The sequence below is a fragment of the Acanthopagrus latus genome, chromosome 24 (assembly GCF_904848185.1).
Source record: "Acanthopagrus latus isolate v.2019 chromosome 24, fAcaLat1.1, whole genome shotgun sequence".
NCBI classification, from domain to species: Eukaryota; Metazoa; Chordata; class Actinopteri; order Spariformes; family Sparidae; genus Acanthopagrus; species Acanthopagrus latus.
The window spans coordinates 13,388,639-13,408,903 of record NC_051062.1 but is presented as its reverse complement, the minus strand read 5'-3'; the positions used below and the strand labels follow the sequence as shown (position 1 = coordinate 13,408,903).

Genomic DNA, 20,265 nt, shown 5'->3' with positions numbered 1-20,265 from the left:
GACCAGATGACAGTCGCAGGATGAATCACAATCTCAATCACATGTGCACTTGAAAAAGAGCAACTAAAAAATGAAAATGCTTCACAGCTAACGCTCAGAGTCGCTGGTTCCAGACAAACTTTCTCCAAGTGTCCTAATAAACTCCGAGTCCATCGAGTCTCGGAGCGACGGAGCGACTCCACCCTCGTGTCACAGAGCGCTGCGGCTTCTAATGGACACGCATCGTCACTTTTCTGCGCTAAATTTATGTAGAAATGTTCACATCTTCGGCATTGTTCTCCCAAATAGACCTGAACCCTCTCACCCCAGCTGTGTCAGCGCCTTGTTCCTCCCACTGCGCAACACATACAGTAAACCCACTGATCTCTGCCACAGCAGCTCTTCACAGAGATAGCAAACAGACAAAAACGATGTTTGTCCCGCTGCAGTCGGGAGCCGCGCACACAACTACACCTTATTATTTCATATCATGAGCTCGGGACTAACTCTTTCAGCTGTGGCAAGGGGAAACATAGCTACAAGGCAGCGAACAGGGATTTACACACACACACACACACACAGGCAGAGAAACAAACACACACATCCCTAATATAATTGTCAGAGTCTGTCCCTCCCCGTCTCAGAGTGAAGCCCCAGCGTTCACAGAGAAGGGTAATTATCGTGTATCCGAAAGGGAGGATGCAACCATCTCTGGCTCTGATTAGAGGGGACAGGAGAGGAGCGTCGCCTCCCTTCTGCAAGCCAGCGTTTACAGGGAGGCGCACCTTTCACTGTCCAAACAACGTCTGTCAGCCGCTATCAATAGCTGCCGTGGGAGGGAAACAGTAGCCAAGGTGCCTGGACCGCCGTTCAGGACTGAGAAATGGATATAAATTGGGTGAAAAAGTGCGTTACAAGGCTCCAGTGACTCCACAAATCCCCCTCCTCCCGCGTGGAGGTGGAGCGTGGCAGCCGTCGTCCCGTAACATGTCGTACAACGTCCCCTTTTTACACTTACACCAGGTTTCTATCATGTATGTCACACTCTATGAGGCCGAGATGATGTCGTACCCGGCAGCCCGGCTGATTATAATCTTCGGACGGATGTAACAGAAAAAATAAAATAAAATAATAATCATCTTTCTCTCACGCTAGGACGGAAAAACTGATTCTGTCAGAATGTGTCTCATCAGAGGGTTTTTTAGTTGGCCTGCGTGTCACGCTACCTTCCTCCTTCCTGCTCCTGCTTCACTCCCTTCACCTCGTTTCTCCTCCCTGGAGGTTACCGTCTGCACCTCCTCCCTCCTCCTCCTCCTCCTCCTCCTCCTCCTCCTCCTCCTCCTCCTCCTCCTCCCTCCTCGGCCTCATCTCAGTATTTTTTTTTTGGACTGTTTTCCTGATCGTTTGTCGATGAAATGTACCGTCTTCTTACTCTCACATCAGCAGAGGTAAGAAAGACACATACTGTGCCCACGAGAAGAAGAAGAAAAAAATAAAAAATGGGGGAGAAACCGCAAAACTTAATGTGCCGACCGCCTTTGAAGTTCAAGGGAAGGAAGTTAGCCGCCACTTGAGATATCGCAGCTAATTGTCCATCGCCGAGGCATGTATGATCATACGGCGGGAAAAAAAAGTGAAAGCGGATAACGACAAAGAGTGAGGGGAACATACGCCGAGGCCTCATTTAGTCAATAAATGAGCTAAAAAGGAGCAGAAGAAAGTAAAAAAAAAAAGGAGAGAGAGAGAAATCGGTCTTCCCTGCTCCCCTAACACACACCCCGAGTCGAGTTAACGCATCGTGGAAGATGATCGTCTCGACTCAATTTCTGAAAATTGCCACCGCTGCTGTAACCCCCCCTGCACCCCCGAGAGAGAGAGAGAGAGAGAGAAAAGAAAAGGAAGAAAAAAAAAAACTTATCAGCGGTTACTCCTCCTTCATTTTATTTCATTTATGAATTACAAGGAAAGATGCCATTATATATTATTAATTCTCTGCTGTTGCTTTGGCTCTGGCTGCTGCAGCGGTGAGCTGCGGATGTCGGCGGCGGTGTAATTACGTTCTAGCCGGGCAGCCATCCGTTTCCTTTCAAAAATTTACAGGATTCTTAATCACGTTGCTCATTTGGGTGCACGGTGGCGGGGATGGCGAAACACAAACAGGGGCACGTCTGTTTGCGCGGGAACACCTGCTTAGCATTGATAGCAGATGTCAGTCAGTGAACTGAACACACACACACACACACACACACACACACACACACACACACTCACAGAAAAGAAAGTGCGGCGACGGGAGGGGGTGGAATTAAAAATGCAAGCATCACCAACTTCTTATTATTTACTCACTCCAAAAAAATGAACTACTGGAATACGGGAGAGGGGGGAAAAATCCTGGCAAACGTTTCGGGAAGACGAGGCCTCGTAATTGTGCTCCTCAGCTTCCTCCTCCTCCTCCTCCTCTTCCTCCTCCCTGTCCATCTCTCCCTCCGACTAAGAGGTGAGCATCCATAAGTATTTTCCTTTTTTTTTTAACCTTTACCCCCTTCATCCTTCCCTTTCCCCTCCCCTTGGACGCACCTCGCGCCGCAGTCTTACATTTCTATCCGTTTGCATCAGTCTTTGCTGCATTATTCATTTGCATTATAGCGCTGGATGGTAATTAAATCTTGCCTGGGATGCCGTTGTATTTAAATGAAACGTGAATATTTTAGCGAGGGAAATGCAGAATGCTTAATCTGCCCCCCTCCACCACCACCACCACCACCCACTCTCCCTCTCTCTCTCTCTCTCACTCGCTCTCTCTCGCCCCCCTCCTCGCCTTTTTAAAGCTCGATTATTGGCCGAGCTTTGAAACAGTTTATTGTGCTCGCCGCCCGCTGTAAACGGCTTCTTCTTAAGAATAATAGTGTTGAGTCAACAGCCGCATTGACAAACATATTTCAGCTGATGCGTTTGCCTGGACAGGGATATTTGATACCACACACACACACACACACACACACACACACACACACACAGCTTCCTCTTCCCACGTGCACACGCATGGATGGAAACACACACCAGGCAAAAAAAAAAACCAAAACACACACACACAAAATGGCCACGGAGGACCTTTGACTCACTGACAGAGACCTTGATAATGTACACATCATAGAGAGGAAGGAGGAGAGACGAGGAATTAGGGAGGAAGAGACAGAGAGATAAGAAGGAGGAGAGGAGGAGGGGTTTCATTTGGAGATAGGGAGAGAAAAGAGGAAAGGAAGGACGAGAAGTGAGCAAGACGACAGCGTTTTTTTTTTTTTTTTTTATGGAAACTGTCTCCAGATTGGCTGAACGTTGGAACGTCGATAAGGAAACCTGATAATGACGCGAGCCTGGTTTGGATCTGTGTGGCTGCTAACCTGCTAACTGCTCTGATAATCAATTATTATTTTTTAAAAGAGGAAAAAAGGTCAAACTTCTCTAAACGCAGACTCTTAAATGTGAATATCTGACATTTAATCGGACAATGACCAATCATTTATAGAAATTATCTTCCTGATTATCAGGATTTTAATCCGATTCTGACGATTAATGAACTTTTTCTGCATGTTTCTCTGCATTTCGACTCAAATCAAGAAATTCGATCTGGTTCTCTGCAGATTGCACTCAGGTGGATGAAGTCTAACACGGTCAGGGAGGAGAGAGGGAGAGAGAGAAGGAGGAGGGAGGTGCAAACATTTACAGATATGGAGAGAAAAACGGAGGAAAAAGATGCAGAAAGGAGAGCGAGAGAGAGGACGACAGTGATAGAGAGACCTCCGGTACGAGCTGACAGAGCGGAGAGAGAGAGAGAGGGAGGGAGGTTGAGAGGCAGAGGGATGAGCTGTGCCTTTAATGCCCATCTGGCCCGGAGATGTAATAAAATTGACATATTGATTCCTTTGAATTTACGAATGCCTGTTTCATAAACTCCATTTCCAAAGCCGAGGCCTCTTTAGAGCCCTGTCATTTTTCCCCCCAAATGGATCAATTATGTGCCCACGTAATCCTGTTACCTGAGAAACCCACGCATACTTCTCCCATTTGCGGCGCTTCACCGGGCGCACAGACTCGCATTATGTGCACATAAACAAACTAGAGGTTTTTTTTTTTTCCCCTCCCTCTTTTGTTTGTGTGTGTGACTTCTCCCTCCTCCTCCTCGTCCTCCTCGCCTCCTAATATCAGCGATTGTTTTCTCCCCCCCTCCGGTGTCGTCGTACGAGTCTCTTCCCGGAGGGGCTTTAACGGAGGTCTTCCCTCTGTTTCCTCTCTTCCACTTGTAGAAATCCCCATTTAAAAGTGTGACCTCGCCGCCGCTGCATCAACACAAACATCACACGAGCATCCAGCAGCAACGAGCTCGATGTTTTAGATCCTTTCTGCCTCTTAAATCACAAAAACACAGACGAGCTGAAGGATCAGTTCCTCTGATGAACACGGCCTCGTCTCCAAACTGTGCCGTAAGTAACGAACGACGAGGTTCAGCTCGGTTTGTTACTCTTCTCACAAAATCACCAGAAACTTCAAAAACTGAATATTCCACATTTTAGAAAAAAAACTTTCTCAGTTGATTTTTCATTGGAATCAAGTTAAAAACCTCAAAATTACAGCTGCAACCAACAAATATTTTCATTTTCCATTAATCTGCTGATTATTTCCTCTATTCTTAATTATTTTTGGTACAATGCTACAAAATGCTGCAAGATGACGTCCTCAGACAGGAAACCAGGGAAATATTCACATGTAAGAAGCTGGAAAAAAAAAGAAAAACTGAAGATCCGAGCGAGTGTTATAATCTGAAATGTAGATTAGTATAAATGGATAATGGAGTGCTTTCAAAGGAAGATCATTTACTCGATGTGAGTGAAACGTCCACTTCGAGGCGAGGAGAACATAAAATTACAAGTAAATTTCAAAACTGTCTAAAAACAAGGAGGATGTTTTTTTTTTTTTGCCACGACAGTAAAACTTTAAACTGTTTCAAGAAGTTTAAAAAAAAAAATGACAATCTGTGCCGCAGCGCAATCAAGTCAAAGACAATTTAACTTTTCGGAAAAACACTTGAAGACGAGTGGATTTATTATTGGAAACAGTAAAAACACGGAAATCCTCGATAGCCTGCACGAGTCTATAAAAAACGCTCAGAGTCGCCAGTCGAGTTAACCAGAAACAGAACTAGAATTTGTCTCGGTGTCACTGGTGCAGAAACGTGTCGACAAGAGGTTTTTTCCCCCCCGGCCGGCGCTGGCAGCGCGGTGGATGGCTTCACATTCGTAACCCGGGTGAACACGGGAGGAGTCGGCGCCGCTCGAGCCGGAGCGGTAATAGCATACAAGTGGTCACGGGTCAAACCGGTGCGAGTGTAAATGTTGGAGCGGTGCAGCGGGCTGTCAGGTGGAACGGAAATGTATGAAGAGCGACAGCAACGGCGGCGCACGGGAGCCCTTCGCCGAGCCAGTGGATATCTATTTTACTATCTCACATTGTTGTAAAACCAAGTGAGAGACAGAGAGGGAGGGAGGGAGGGAGGGAGGGAGGAGGGAGAGAAAAAAAAATCAGTCCTCGATCTTATTTTCCACACTCCGGCGAGCTACAAGCAGCTCAGTTACACTACACTTGCACCGAACAATCAGTCTGGCAAAGGTTCACAAAACGACGAAATACCTTGTCACTTACTGCCTGACCTGTTCAGCCGAGTGACTCGAGCAGGGGGGAGGAGAGAGGAGAGGAGGACGGAGGGGGGAAGGATGTAAGGGAGGAAGGGGGGGTGATAATAAAACAAAATAATCATGAAGCAGCTCTGCTGTGAAGGAAGGAGTTCAGATACATTCCTGTACGAGTGTTTTCATATATATTCTTCGACTTCACCCCACAAAAAATCCACCCTGACATATTTGGTATCCTCGGTTCATTCTCGCGGGTTTGAACAATGTTTGGCTCGGCTGCAGGAGTTCATACCGGCCGACCCGCCCGACAGGTCGCTGGAGTTCACCAAGTTATTGTGTGTTGAGTTAAGTCCGGTGCAGTTAGCGTCAAACGCAAAAACCTGATTCTCTTTGTTTTCAAATCCACGGAAGGAAGCCTGGGTTTGATATCCAGAACCTCAACGCTTCAATTTCTGGGACGATTCTCATCAACAACTGCAGATCTCCGAGAGAGTCGAGGACGTCGTCTCAGGGCATCTTCTCGACCAACACATCAACAAAATGCTTGAAGATGAAAACAAATTCTTTCTCGGACCGTGCCGCACGTGAACAGTGCTCGACTTTGTAAAAGTTTTTTTTTTTGGGGGGGGGTGAGAGAATTCAGCAACAAGCGGCTCGGATGTCGGGATCCGGGGGCGGCAGGAGGGGCGCAGAGTAGACGATTTGTCACATAGCAGCCGTGGAAAGTTGGTGGAGCTTTGAGGCTGAGTGAGAGCGATTGTTAAAAAGTGAAGAGGAGGGAGGAGGAGGTGGAGGAGGAGGTGGAGGAGGAGGTGGGGGGGGTTGGGCTTAAGGGGCTGACAGGCAGCTGAGTCCTGCTCACTGGACTTAATCTAAAAGAAAAAGGCCCCAGTTATGATGAAAGGTCGACAGAGTATGTCTCAGCAAATTGGCTCCCCCCCACCTTTTTTTTTTTTTAAGCCTCGTGCTGCCTGAAGCTTCACCGCTGTGGAGGCCTAATGACCTACAGCCTGCTAGCTCGACCCGTTCTCCCACCTGTCCAGAACCAACACCACCACCCCCCCTGTGGATCAGGAGCACCAATTTCTGTGAGAACTTCAGCTGTCGGCGTCGACTCCACTTAAGTTCCTCCAACATCAACTGCAGTGACAAATCAGGTCAACCGTCAAATGAGCTTTGTGAGCCTGTTTTTGTCACCAGCGACGCACCGACACACGCTTCTGGACTCAGACTTCCAGAAAAAAGACAAGATAGGAGGGAATGCAGCGACCCGGCTGTGGCCAAGTTCTGAACACGATGGAACGGTTTGGCTCGTTCCAGGCCCTGACATTTCTCCCAGGCCAACGATAATGATGGACAATGACAAGTAATTACTAAGGGGGGGGGGGGGGGGGGGCGTACACGAAGAGCTGCAGATCAGCAGTATCTGTGAAGGTTCTGGAAACTCTGAAGCGGGTCGGAGGACGGCGGCCAACATCCTGAGCAGCAGCGGCGTCCAATAGGAAAAAACCACCGCAATTTTTTTTTTTTTTTTTTGATGTTGTGTTTTCCCTAACTTGAATTGAAGACGTTACAGCGGCTCCTGGAAGCCACAATTAAAAACCATCGTCGATGAGGAAGTATCGTTTCTCCTCCACAGATGATGTACGGCACGGACCACTCGGGCAAAACCGGAACACGTTTCTGAGCGTAACACCATTTTTTCTTCATTACAAATGATAATATCTGCTTATTGGTTTGAGTACAAAGTTGAATCTTTGTAAAAAAAAAAAAAATCTCCCTTTCGCTTAAACGATAGCATGTAAACGAGCCGGCATGGACTCCACAAGTTAGTGCAAAACCTGATCTTGTTCACTTTGGGTCTGCCGGATCGTGCTTTGGATTGCAGCTGATCAAGTTTCCAAAAAAAGAGTGCTGGAGCTCCACAAACCGCCTCTTTGAAACCTTTAGTTTAGACTCGATTTGAGTCTTCTGACACGTTCGATGACTTTCAGAATCGTCTGATTGTTTCCAGGTTCATGAGACGATCTGGTGTCAGACTTTTGGATCTGGCTGTTTATTCTAACACCTGGATAAACCTCTGCTTCCTCGTTCATCTCCTTCTTACTTTTTTTTATCACCACTAAGTGACAGGTGTGTCGTGTGATGCCCTTACATGTCATTATTTAGTCCTGGGTGTTTATTCTAAGCCACAGATGAACTCCAGACGCTAACGAAGACGGAATAACAAACAGCTCCAGTATTTTCCAAACAGCTTCACCTGCACGCTGGGAAAGAAGGGATGTGGAGGGGATGTTGGGAGGCGGGGGGGAGGCGGGGGAGTCGGTGTTGCAATCTCTCGTGTTGCACAGACTCCTCGGCGCTCCCCCTTTATAAATTACCTCATCAGTGACTGAAATTAACACTGATTCTTGCAGGCAATTTCTCAATTTCCAATGCTAATTAGCTTTTTCTCTTTACTTTTAAATTCTGTAGCACCTGTTTAGGGGGAAGACATCTTAGGCAGTGCAGGCGCATTTAATCACAATTTTAATTAACCATCCCCGTAGATGTGAAAGAGAAGCAATTATAATGCAGATGAATGATGATTTTTCCACATTAAATTGTTTTGTTTCTTCGTTATGTTGATTGCATAAATACTGGCGCCGTTCAATTTTTATCTACTGTAATTTTGTAATTGTTTTGCACAAAAAAAAAAGGAGGAAGGAAGGGAAGGGTTTGGAAACACTGAGTTTGTGTGTTGACAAATTGTTTCATTTAGTTAACCCGTTAATCGCCGGAGCAGCACGGAGAGGATTTGTCAGGACGCGTCTTATTTGCTTCCGCCAACCTCCTCGCCTGTCAATCATCCGGAGGTTCGTCTGGGGGGGATTACACTCTTCTCTTTTGACCTTAACAAACTATTTAACCAAATGAAAGTCACTCTCCCTTCGCTTTCCTCAGCCTCCCCCTTTAACTACTGAGCGTACAGTCGCAAATGAAAGCACAGATGGGCGCTACCGGAATGGACTCATAATCTTTATGCGCTCGTGAAAATATCATTGGGTTCGATGACGGCGCTTTCGACCGCATTTATTGCCCCTTGTTCTCCGAAACTTCGCTTTTATGTCGATGTCAGAGTGACTGTCGCAGTAAAAACAACAAACCAAAAAACAAACGCCGCCCCGCTTCGCCGGCCCGTTAATGGAAGACGCCGCTCGCCGCTAAAAAAAAAAAAAAAAAAAAAAGCTTACGTTAGCTTAGCGAGCGTGAGCCTGTTAATTTGGAGATGGTTCGATAAAAAGTTCAAACTGATGTTCAGCAGAATTTCCTTCAAATAAAAGTTTTCAAACAGTTTATTCGTAATGTTCAACTTCGGACGGGGATGTCGAGGCCAAACGAACGTTCAAACATTCGTTGGCTGTTTTTTGGGTTTTATTTCAATAATTACTCTCTCAGGATGGTTTTAGAGACAGCAACACAGTGTGTTCCTCTATACAAGACCTATACTGATCCCTGCAAAGTTCCTGCTATAGGGCCAGATATAAAAAAAAAAAGAAAAAAAAACTCCCAGAATCCTCCTGTGCTGTGTCCTCCGCCCTCAGCCACCCCCAGCAACACTCATTCTCTAATCCCACTGAGCGCTGCTTTCAGTTTGCCCAAAGACCATGCAGGGGAACTCCAACGGACCAGACACACACACACACACACACACACACACACACACACACACACACACACACACTCTTTGCTTCATATCTCTCTCGCGGTCACAGTGACACACACTTAGCGGCGAGGCTAAAATTGGTGCGCTCATCTTTGACACGAGTGTGTTATTTGCAGTTTGCAGATTAGCTGCGTCACGTGAAAAGAAAAACAGATTAAAAACAATTTGATAAAATGATGTCGCAGAATTTAAATAAACGTTTCGACAACACACTCGAGGCCTCGGCTGACGTTACAGCTCAAAGATTCTGGAGCACAAAGTCAGAATTTCTGCTCTTTGTCAAAGCTGCCATCTTTTTTATTTTTATGGGTCTATCTTGAATCATCCTGAGGTGCGTCTAAAGAGGAAGAAGCTCCCTCTTTTGAATATTAGTGGCGATTGGCTGGAGGTAAACAGAGCATTAAATCCTGCAAAACTGTGGCAAGGCCAATACGGGCGCGGGACAATGGCTTGGCCCGGCATCTCTGAGCCTTTGTTCTCGGCTTAACAAAACTCTGCCGTCACACCGTTTTACCTCAATGCTGCCCTGTCGAAAACGGCCATCAGCCCATCAGAGCACATGCAAAGCTCAGGACAGGCGGCGGGAGGGAGGGAGGGAAAATATGAGGGGTGGAGAGAAGAAAGGTGGGAGGTGGGGGGGGGAGAAAGATTAAGACAGAAGGAGGGAAAAAGGGAAGAAGGTGGCAAAGAAAGTGCCAGGAGGTATGAGGAGGGTGCAGGCAAGAGAAAAGAGAAGTTAAAAGAAGAGAAAAAGGTGTGAAAGTGAAGGAAAAAGCGTCAAAGGGGCAAAAAAAAAAAAAAAAGAAAACACAGTTGGAGTATGTGCATGTGGACGGTCGGGAGGGAGACGGAAATGAATAAAAACACGATAATCCTCACACTCTTCCCACTTAATAAAAATATATAGCAGCTGCGAGGGGAGGAGGGGGGAGGAGGATCGAGGGGTGGAGGGTGGGGAGGAGGAGGAGGAGGAGGAGGACGCGGCGTTTTGAGCTTCGTGACGTGGCAGCGACAGAACTGGAGCAGCGAGATTCACTAAAAGTTTCATCACAAAGTCCTTATCTGCTTCCCTCCGAGGGCCACGGTGAGCCTCGGATATAAAAAAAAAAAAAAAAAGAAACGGCACATCTGCGTCTGCTGCGACCTGCCTGCCTGCCAATTAGTGTGTGTGTGTGTGTGTGTGTGTGTGTGTGTGTGTGTGTCGCCTGTGTACATCTGTGTGTGTGTATATATATATATATATATATATAGTATAGCGTGTGTGTGTGTGTGGGTGTGTGTGTGTGTGTGTCTGAGTATATGTGTCCAAATATGCAGATCTGGATGTGTGCGTGCAGACATGTGTCATTATGTGTGTGTGTGTGTGTGTGTGTGTGTGCAGATGTTGCGCTCGCCTGGCGAACATGTGTGATTATTTTTGCGAGCGTCAGCCATTTTCCAAAATCATTCAGTGCGTCGCCTCTTAAAAAAAAAAAAAAGAAGAAACAATCGAAAAAGGCCCTCAAAAAAAATAAATAAATAAAAAATACGACACAAACTTCAAAATAAAACCCCGCCGGGTGATTAATATTCAGGGGGAATTTTCATAATAAAAGTCACCAACGGCAGAGCGTTTGAGACAAATGTGTGAATTTTGTGGTCAAGAAATCCAAACGTGACACGTATAATTCAGCGATAAAGAGCAAACAGCGTCGTCTTTAGCTCAATTAGCCTCGATTTTAAACGGACTTATTAGCACTTAACCCCAAAACTTGACCCCGCGATCACCATCTTGGATGTAGTTCAGGCTTCCACTGGTGCGATCCGCCTGCTCTCAGCTCTCCCTCCCCTCCTTCTCTCTCTCTCTCCTCCACTGTCAGGTTCTGGCCTGCCAATTTCCACTTGAAGCTTGACTGGGCCTGATTTGATGCAAACTACCTCGGGGTGAGGGTGGGGAGGCGCAGGGAGGGAGGGAGGGAGAGAAGGGGGACTGAAACTGATGAACAGTTATGTCAAGTCGATTTCGCACCGCTGGGAAAAGGTAACCTCTCCGTCGGGGAGGAGACGGTGGGTGATAAAGGTAAAAAAAAAAAAAAAAAAGGTTAGTGGAGTAGGCTGCCAGAGGAGGAGGGTGGGGTCTGCGGAGGTGGCGGAGGGGGCGTGTTATCACACCAGGGGTGCCTCCACCCCTCCGCCGCTTCACCTCACCTCCCTCTGCTCACCGCCCCGCGCAAAAAACGCTAACTGTCAGTGCGAGTACTAATTGCAGATGTGCCAGTCTGCCATCATAATAAAATCAGAGGCAGGGCGGACATTAAGCATGGCTGGCTCATTTGTGAGACTGCTGAAAAGGTAGCATAAATGAATATTTCATTACCTTAATTACTAAGGAATACTCCTTTCCGCCAGTCGTGGAATGAGTGTTGCTGTAACTAATTATGAAAAGTAATAACATTAGGGATACTGTGATTGCCAGTTTATAAGGCGGCGTCTGCTTGCTGTTGAGGTATAAACCATGTTGGGAAACATACGGCGAGGAGCGGAAGGAAGGAAGGAAGGAAGGAAGCGAGGACGTGAGGAAGGAAGTAAAGCTCCATCAAACCTGCACATCTGCACAAAAAAAAAAAGTGTGGTTTGCAGGGATGAATGGAGCTCTGATTATTTACCCAGGGATGCTTCTGCGTGTTTGAAAATTGCCAAGTGGAGGTTTAAACAGGTATGAAGGGGCTGAAAGGTGGCGAGGCTCGCTCGGCGTGCAGAGCGACGGCTTTTTTATTTATTTTTCTCTCTTTTTGGCATCGCGGGGAGCTCTTTAATGCGCCGTTCTCCCCGTGAATACAAACACGGGATATGAAAGGACACACGCGCTGCAGCTACCTGGACCGCAGAGTGCAATCTGACGAATCCTTTAAACCACGCAGCCCTCAAGTACCTGCGCTTCCGAAAGGCCAGGCTGCAGAAAAAGCGCCACGAGCGGCACATTTGCATCGCTCCGTCATCCCTCAGTGTTTGATGTCAGACACACGGCTCGATACCTCTGTCCGTTATTCACCTCTGCAGCCCGTGGCCACGTCCCGTGCCCGGCTGTAATGTATGACCACTGATAAGGTCGTGAGGGGGGGTGTGAGAAAAAAGGCAGAGTACAAGGTCCGCTTTGATGGACATGCTAATTCCAATACCCCTAAGTAGTAAGAATAACAAAGTGGTGGGGAATTTATCTCAGGAATGCTGTAGCAAGACGGCCGGGCGATAAGGAAGTAGCTTCCCTTGGGTGGGGGAGAAGTAATTAGAGTGGGCTGACTGGTTAGATGACTGACTGGCTGGCTGGCTGGTGGGACAGATGAAAGCAGAGGTGGAGGGGGAGAAATGTACCGGAGGCCCGGACGGAAGGCAGAAAGTTTGAAGGCAGAAAGGGTCCGAGAATGAACTTGAAGTGTTTTCTGGATCTGCCCCGTCGTTACTCACATTTAAGGCCTCTAACTAATGACTTGGTGGTGCAGCAGCACAGATTCTGCAGGGTTTAAAATGCAGCAATGCAGGAAAGAAAAAGACAAAGAAGAAGCAGAGTCGCATCCTTGACTTCAAAACCGATCCCCCCACAGGCGAAACCACTCAGAATGTACAAAACATTTAAACCAAAAAACAACCTCAGGCCCTGGAGTCATAAAGCCTTGACCTAAACTAAAGATCAGGCTGAGTCACAAGGCCTAATCTCAGCTGCAGTCTCCATATCTGACCCAATCTCCCACAAGGTTTCTAGGTCAGGAAATACCCATCCGGCCCTCTGCAGCCAGCCTCCTGAAATCCAGCTTCAAATTCACTCGTCAATCAGTCGCCTCTGAGCCAAAGAAACTGAGGCGTCGATATCAAATTATAACCACAACCGCTCAAACCTCAGTTTTATCACTTCATCGTGACTTTAAGAAGTCGATAATGAAAATAATCACAAAGCATCCATCCCTGAAACTCTGCTCCGGTGCCTCGTCCAAACCAAATCCTAGATTCTTGCTTTGTCACCCAAACCAGAGCTACGACCGCAACCCCGAAGAGCCCGGCCCTGTCAGGCTCGAAACCTCCCAGTGTTTAATTTACTGTCACGTATTAAACACCCCCCCCCCCCCCGTAAATCCCTGACCTCCCGCTTGACCACCTTGCCCCAAAACCCAGAGCCGAGCTGCAGCCCGAAACCACGGAAAAGCTCCTCGGTGCTGCAGCCTCAGCCCCTGTTTGTCCTGCGTGTCAGAAAGGCTGAGGACAGGCCTGTCGGTGTGATTATCCCCCCGCTACCTGAGGAGGTGTTTGTTTGACATTCGCGTTTGACAGCGGCGGGACACGAGAGGGGGCTCCCTCTCCAGTCACAACTCATTAACACGTGAATTCACCTCTCAGAGTTTTTAACAGGGTCGACTTTGCTACACATGTCCACTGACTGCACCACAGATGACATTTAACGGGGAAGATGTGCTCCCCCCTCCTCCTCCTCCTCCTCCTCCTCCTCCTTCCATGTTTCAGCTCTCCTTGACTCACTCTTGCCAAAGGTTAAATGTACGTTTGAATAACAAGAGGACCGCAGCGCAATTCCTGACCATTTCCTCTTCTTTCCCCTGCAACCTCCGGTTAAGAAGGCGCTTGATCAGCGGCGAGATGAAAAGCGTGGAAGTGAGTGAAATTTGTGCAACCGCAAAATGACCTAATTTTCGTCCTAATCTCGCTCAGCAATCTACTGCAATTAAATTGAGATAACACATCTGAATTTACTTCCACGCGAGACGGTGGGAAAAAAAAAAAAAGAAAAAGAAAAAGAAAGACGGAGCACAAACGAAAGCAGACAAGTCCTCGTTAAATAAAAAAAGAAAAGGTAGAGCGAGAGGGGTGCACTTAGGTGGCGGAGGGGGAAAGCGGGACACCTCCTGAATAATGAACCAAAGTAAGAAAGCGAGCCCTGATCAAATAGCATGTTCTATTATCCTGAATTAAAGGTAGCACGGTGCGCCGCCAAATGTGTGGAGTCGTAACGTGGACGAGGGCCTAGATTTCCAGATGTCACCGTGCCTTAATCTGGTGATCTGTTATTGATTGTTCCACGCGGCCGTGACCTTGCCAGAAGAGCTCTTCCACCCGACAATCAAACATACATCAAAGAGCGTGCGCGCATGTGTGTGTGTGTGTGTGTGCACGTGTGTGTGCACATGTGGCGGCGGCGAGCGGCGCTTGCAGATCAGCGGTGCCGACATCAGAGCAGAGAAACTGGAGGCTGCTTTCAACACTTGTTTGCACAAAGGTGTCATCTCTGAAGCAGCTGCCGCACAGAGGGGGGAAAATCTTTTTAATGGGCGATTGAGGTGATTACTTTTTTTTTTTCTTTCCCTTTTTCCTCGGAAACGTCATGAAGCTGTGCCCTGTTTTACGCTTGACAGCAGCGATAACACACACACACACACACACACACACACTCTCAAGCTCCAACCAGCTGTGATGTTCAACTCCTTTTGATTTAATCTATATCAGCTCTACTACGACACAATCCGGTTTGTTTAAGGCAAAAACATTTGACGCCGAATTTTCAGAGAGGATACGACCAAACACGAGCGATATCTGCAGGACGAAGGCGGGAGGATGTACACCGTGAAAACACCAAAATATCCTTTGAAAAAGCGTAAATCTGAAAGGTAAACCGATATCAAAAACTGCCATCCAGACGACGATGCACGCGCACACATGTACCATTGTTCCGGAGACCGAAAGGTGTTTCTAAAGTTGTTTCTCGCTCCCCTCCTCCTCCTCCCTCCCTTTCGCCATTTGATTATGAAATCTCGAATGTTAGTTTACACCTGCTCAGCAACCTGTCGTCTGTCGCGCCCAGACTCCCTCGCAAATGGGAAAGAGCAAGAGGAAAAAAAAAAAAGGGAAAAAAAAAAAGAAAAAGTCGAACGCGTGGAAAAATGTCGAAAAATCACAGGCGAGACGCGGCGCAGCAACTGAATAAGTGCAAACAGCAGGACGAGACGGAACGGATGGGCCAAATAAAGACTTTGCATTTTCACTCGAGAAAGACTCAAATGAGGCATGATATTTAAAAAAAAAAAAAATGCATTCCCCCTCCTACGCAATGCATAAAACATGCCGGCTTAGGGGTAAAGAGTGTACACACGTAAATGAAAAAGTCCAAAATGCATGCAATTATTTGCCGGACCACTGAAGTTTCAATTTCTGTGTTTGCTTCTTCTTTTTTTTTGTTGTGTGTGTGTGTGAAAATCGCAGGGAGTGAAAGGAGAAAACAAGGGGGATGAAAAGAAAAAAAGGGAGAAAACAAGCAAGAAGGCATGAAATAAAGTCAGGGAAGCAGGAGAAAGACATCTGACTGCAGCGCAACTTTACTTAGACTGGCGTGTCGCAGAACAGGCGTAAAGAAAGAAAGAGGAGGAGGAGGAGGAGGAGGGAGATGATGCGACCTGTCAAATCCTGAGAGAGAGAGAGGGAGAAAAAAGAAGGGATGGATGGATGGAGGGAGGGAGGAAGGGGAGGCGGGTCAGGGCTCGACAGGCAGAACGCCGCCGCCACCTTTAAGTCTGTCACCTTTGCTCCATCACTCTCCATCCCTGCCTCTTTCACAGCGTCCTGACTCGTCCACCTCCAGACAATCACTCAGCAGCAGCGGCGAGACCCCAACGCTGAAACTCATCAGGGCGTAATTTAACTTTTAACATCTCGAGTGGATACAAGCCGAGCACTCGCTATAGTTTCAAGTGGCTAAAAAGGCGAGCAAAAGCCTTTTTTTTTTTTTTTCTGAGGCAATTCCTTCTGGGGGGAAGAAGAAGAAGAAGAAAGAGAAGAAGAAGAAGGAGTTCAGCAACAGTTCAGCTGCCATGCAGGAAAAAAAAAAAAAACAACACTGTGCTGGTTTTTTTTCCACGATGCATAAACAAAATGCACCAAAAAATAAATAAATAAAAAAAGATTCAGGCCAAAAGCACGCGGGGAATGCCACGTCGTCGCCCGCCTGTGTCACCACATTGTTTTTTGGACGGTGCATCATTATTGCCGTTTAAACATAAAGGGAAGTCACAGGGGCAGAGTTGGCTCACTATTGGCTGATTCATGCCTCGGTGTTAGTCAGGCAAACGGATCCCAGCCACCGCTCTCGCTTTCATCGTTCTTGGCAGTGGCAGTTCTCTCTGTGTATGTGTGTGTGTTTTGTGTTGTTGTGTGTGTGTGTGTGTGTGTGTGTGTGTGTGTGTGCATCACCCCAAATACACTGTAACTTCTGCAGCTTTTTACGAAAAAAAACACAGAACGTGTCCCATCAGAAAAAACAAAAAAAAAAAATCACATTTTCTTTTTTTTTTTTTTAACCAAAACAAGCACAACGAGGCAGCTTAGAGAGGTTTTTTTTTTTGTTTTTTTTTTTCTGGTGGACGGACACAGACAGCAAAGAGTTGTCATACAAAGAGTTAACCCCTCCTCCTCCCGCCGCCACCGCCACCCTAACCCCGATTCCTTCCAAAGCACGGGTTAATATCATGGCTGCCTGGTAAGGCATTATCCAGAACCTCTCGGAACAAAAGGCCCCTTTTGCAAACAGACTCCTACTTTCCCCCCAGTGTCCAAAGGTGTTTGCTGAAGTAAATCTGCCTAAATCCTTGCGCAGCTTGGCCAGGAGGAGGAGGGAGGGAAGGTGTACCGATAATCCTTCTTCTTAACCAAAAAGGAGAAAAAAAAAAAAGTTCTGGGTGAGGAAAAGAAAAGAGAAGGGGAAGAAAGAAAACTGGAATCCATATCACATGAGGTAGCCCCCCTCTCCTCCCCTCCTCCATCTCCCCATCTTTGCTTAAGATTTGCATACATCCATCGTGGGAATCAGATGATAAAGATATCCTGCTAATCACTCTGATAACACGTAACACCGTATTGTGTGTGTTGACAAAAATCGCTGTGGTGCTTTTAAAGGAACTGATTGAGCAATTGTGTATTTTTTTTAAGAAGAAGAAGAAGTTTTGTCGGAGCGCGCCGCGAAAAGACACCTGCTCCTCGCTCGCCTTTTCTTGAAGCACAATCCAGCCGGTCGCAGCGAGGTTTTTTTTTCTTCTTCTTCTTCTTCTTCTTAAGTGTGAGTCGCCACGAATAGTGTGGGCATGCCATCTCGTAACACTATCTGTCTGTCAGGAGGGGCCTGGGTCGCTGCGAGAGTAGGGAGGGCTATAAAAGGCTTGTAACCAGGGGACGACCAACAAACAACCACAAACACCCTAGTTATTTCTCTCCACCACCCACCACCACCACCACCACCACCACCCTTTCCCTATTTTTTTCCCTTCCTCTTCTTCTTCTTTTTTTCCTCCTCTCCTCTCTCTCCTTTTTTTTTTTTTCTCTTCTCTCTCCTCGCCCCCCTTTTCATCTCAGGCCCTTTTCTGATGCTGAATGCAAATGTGTAGCCCTGCTGCTGGCGGCGAAAGGGGGCTGAATTGTGATTAAGAGGGAAGAAGAAGAAGAAGAGGAGCTCCTTTCTTTGTTCTCCCCCCGGGGGATGTTTACCAGGAGAGACACGGCGGATCAGATATGAAAGGCATTCAGGTCAGCATTGATGTGAGCGAAAGTGAAATCGTACCTAAGGCATTCCAAAGACCCGCGGTGTCAGGGGTCCGGGCTCGCGGTGCCTCTGCAAGTGTGTGTTCTCTGGCCGCCAGGCGAAAAATATCTTCACACAAGCAGGGCGGTCGACGGAGAAAGAACGAGGAAGAAGAAAAAAAAAAAGGAAGAATTAAAAAAAAAAAAAAATGTGTCAAAAATGTTTTTTGGGAGATTTTTTTTTGGGGGGGTGGAGGAGGAGGAGGGAAGTTTTCTGTCCAGTGTCCAGGATGGAGTTGAGATGATCATTAGTGTGTGTGTGTGTGTCTGTGTGTGTGTGTGTGTGTGTGTTGGGGGGGGGTGTACATCCACAAGCCATGCTATTTGCTTTTATCTGCCTTATCAAAGCGTGAAAAAAACTGTGCATGTGTGTTGCTGTTGTGTGTGTTGCTGTTGTGTGTGTTGCTGTTGTGTGTGTGTGTGTGTGTGTCAGGAGCGAAGCTGCTGTTGCTGAGCTACATTCCTGATTTAATTCCTTGTGGAAAGCACATATTAGAGGATTTGTTGAATAACATATCAGCTTGAGAACGCCGAAGATATCACACTGCGACGACTGTATCTGCACCGTCTCCCTCTCACACACAAACGCACAATATAATAAAATAAAAATAATTACAATAAGTGTAAATACTCCAGGCCCCTGACAAGAAATATTTCCCTGTTCAGACACGACACTGTTACCCAAAGGGAACATCCTCCTGCTCCTATATATATAAATATATATATATCTACCGACGCCATGCTTGAAATCACAATGATCTCGTAAGGGGGGGAAGTCCATTCATTTTTATGTGCTTGGCTATACACACTTGACTCACACACTTTGAGCAGATGGATATATTTAGCTCGTGACGACTACAGCCGAGGGAGAGGGAAGAAGAAGAAGAAGAAGAAGAAGACGACGAAGAAGAGGAAGAGGAAGAAGAAAAAAAATCAAGTGATGCAAAAAAAGAAAAAAAAAAAGAAAAGCTACCGTACGCTCCGGAAAAAATAATAAGGCCTCACGCAGCACGCCAAAGTGCAATGTGTAGTTGTGACAGGACAAATATGCCTCCTTATTAGCCTGCGTTGAGGGAAACCTGCTAGCCGTTTTACATGGGGTAATTGGAACGTGTCTATTTTGATTCGACCACGAGGCCCGACGTTATAAAAATACTCCATCCCCGGCTATCTGCCGGTCCTGCACACCACGACACTCTGAGCACAACAGGCCCCCCTGCTGCACAGCGACATCCTGCCGGCCCTGTAATATCTCACAGTAATTATTTCACTTGCTTAAACAAAATAATCCCTTATTTCCCTCAACATGAATGCACCGCAGAACACTTTTCTCTGCTTCTTCCTACCAAAGAGAAATGAGAAAAAAAAGGAAGCCATCAGGAGTGGAAGGTGTCTTGCTTTGGCTGAATTGCCAACCCGTATGGGAATGGCAGCGAGTGAATGGCGCGGTGGACAACCCCCTGCCACTATTGACGGTATAAACATGTAAATGAAACACATTACCACTGACAATCAATTGTCCGCGAGCGCCCTGCGAAACCTGCCCTCCTCCTCCCCTCTTTTTCTTCTCTGTCCCCCCCACCACCCGCTTCTTTTACTCATGACGGTGGCAGAAAGCTGCCCCTACCTTGACGAAGGGCGGGAGGGAGGGAGGCTGGTGGATGGGACAGGAAAGAGGAAGGGGGGGGCGAGAGAAGAAGAGGAAGAAAGGCCGCACCTTGTCCTGCCCCCCCCCCCCCCCCCCCTCTGCAACCACCCTCCCTGTTTTGTACCGCGGGAGCTGCGAACACAACTTAGGAATAATAGAGATGGACAAATTGTTTAGACTGGCAGAAATGTGGCATTGTCTGGGTCTGAAAGCGAAGCTACCCCCCTCCTATTTTCCCTCCACCTTAAGCGTGAATCTGCGATAACCACATTCAGACTATTATATCAAACTCCAGCAGCCAGAGAGAGGAAGAGCGTGAGAGCGAGAGCGAGGGAGAGGAGGGAGAAGGAGATTGGCCTCGTCTTTCTGCCTCTTCTTCTTCTTCAGATTATGTAATCGGAGCGTTTCCGAGGGTATGTCCCGACACTGAAATGTCACCTGAGGTACGGAGGGAAATACATTTTAAAAAAGACAAAAAAAGAAGCTCTTCAAAAACTGGGTGATGCCGAGTTTACAGAAAACACTCCAAGAAAAAAAAAAAATTACGCAACATCTGTATCGCTCATCTTTTTTTTCCGTCGCATCAAACAACAACACGATCACAACCGTTTGTTTTCTAAACAGGCTGCGTTTCTGTTCTT

At 47.0% G+C, this 20,265-nt stretch overlaps 1 protein-coding gene across 7 annotated transcripts in view; it reads right to left on the bottom strand.

The window, feature by feature from the left end:
* zeb2b (zinc finger E-box binding homeobox 2b) overlaps positions 1-20,265 on the bottom strand; it is a 443,989-nt gene that overhangs the window by 64,005 nt on the left and 359,719 nt on the right. The window contains exon 1 of one of the 7 annotated variants that reach the window (XM_037091003.1): positions 17,957-18,055. The exons of the other annotated variants lie outside the window; for them this stretch is intronic. The gene's annotated coding sequence lies outside the window, so the exon portion shown is untranslated. Of the gene's footprint in view, positions 1-17,956; positions 18,056-20,265 lie in introns of those variants that run through there. 7 annotated transcript variants of the gene reach the window in all.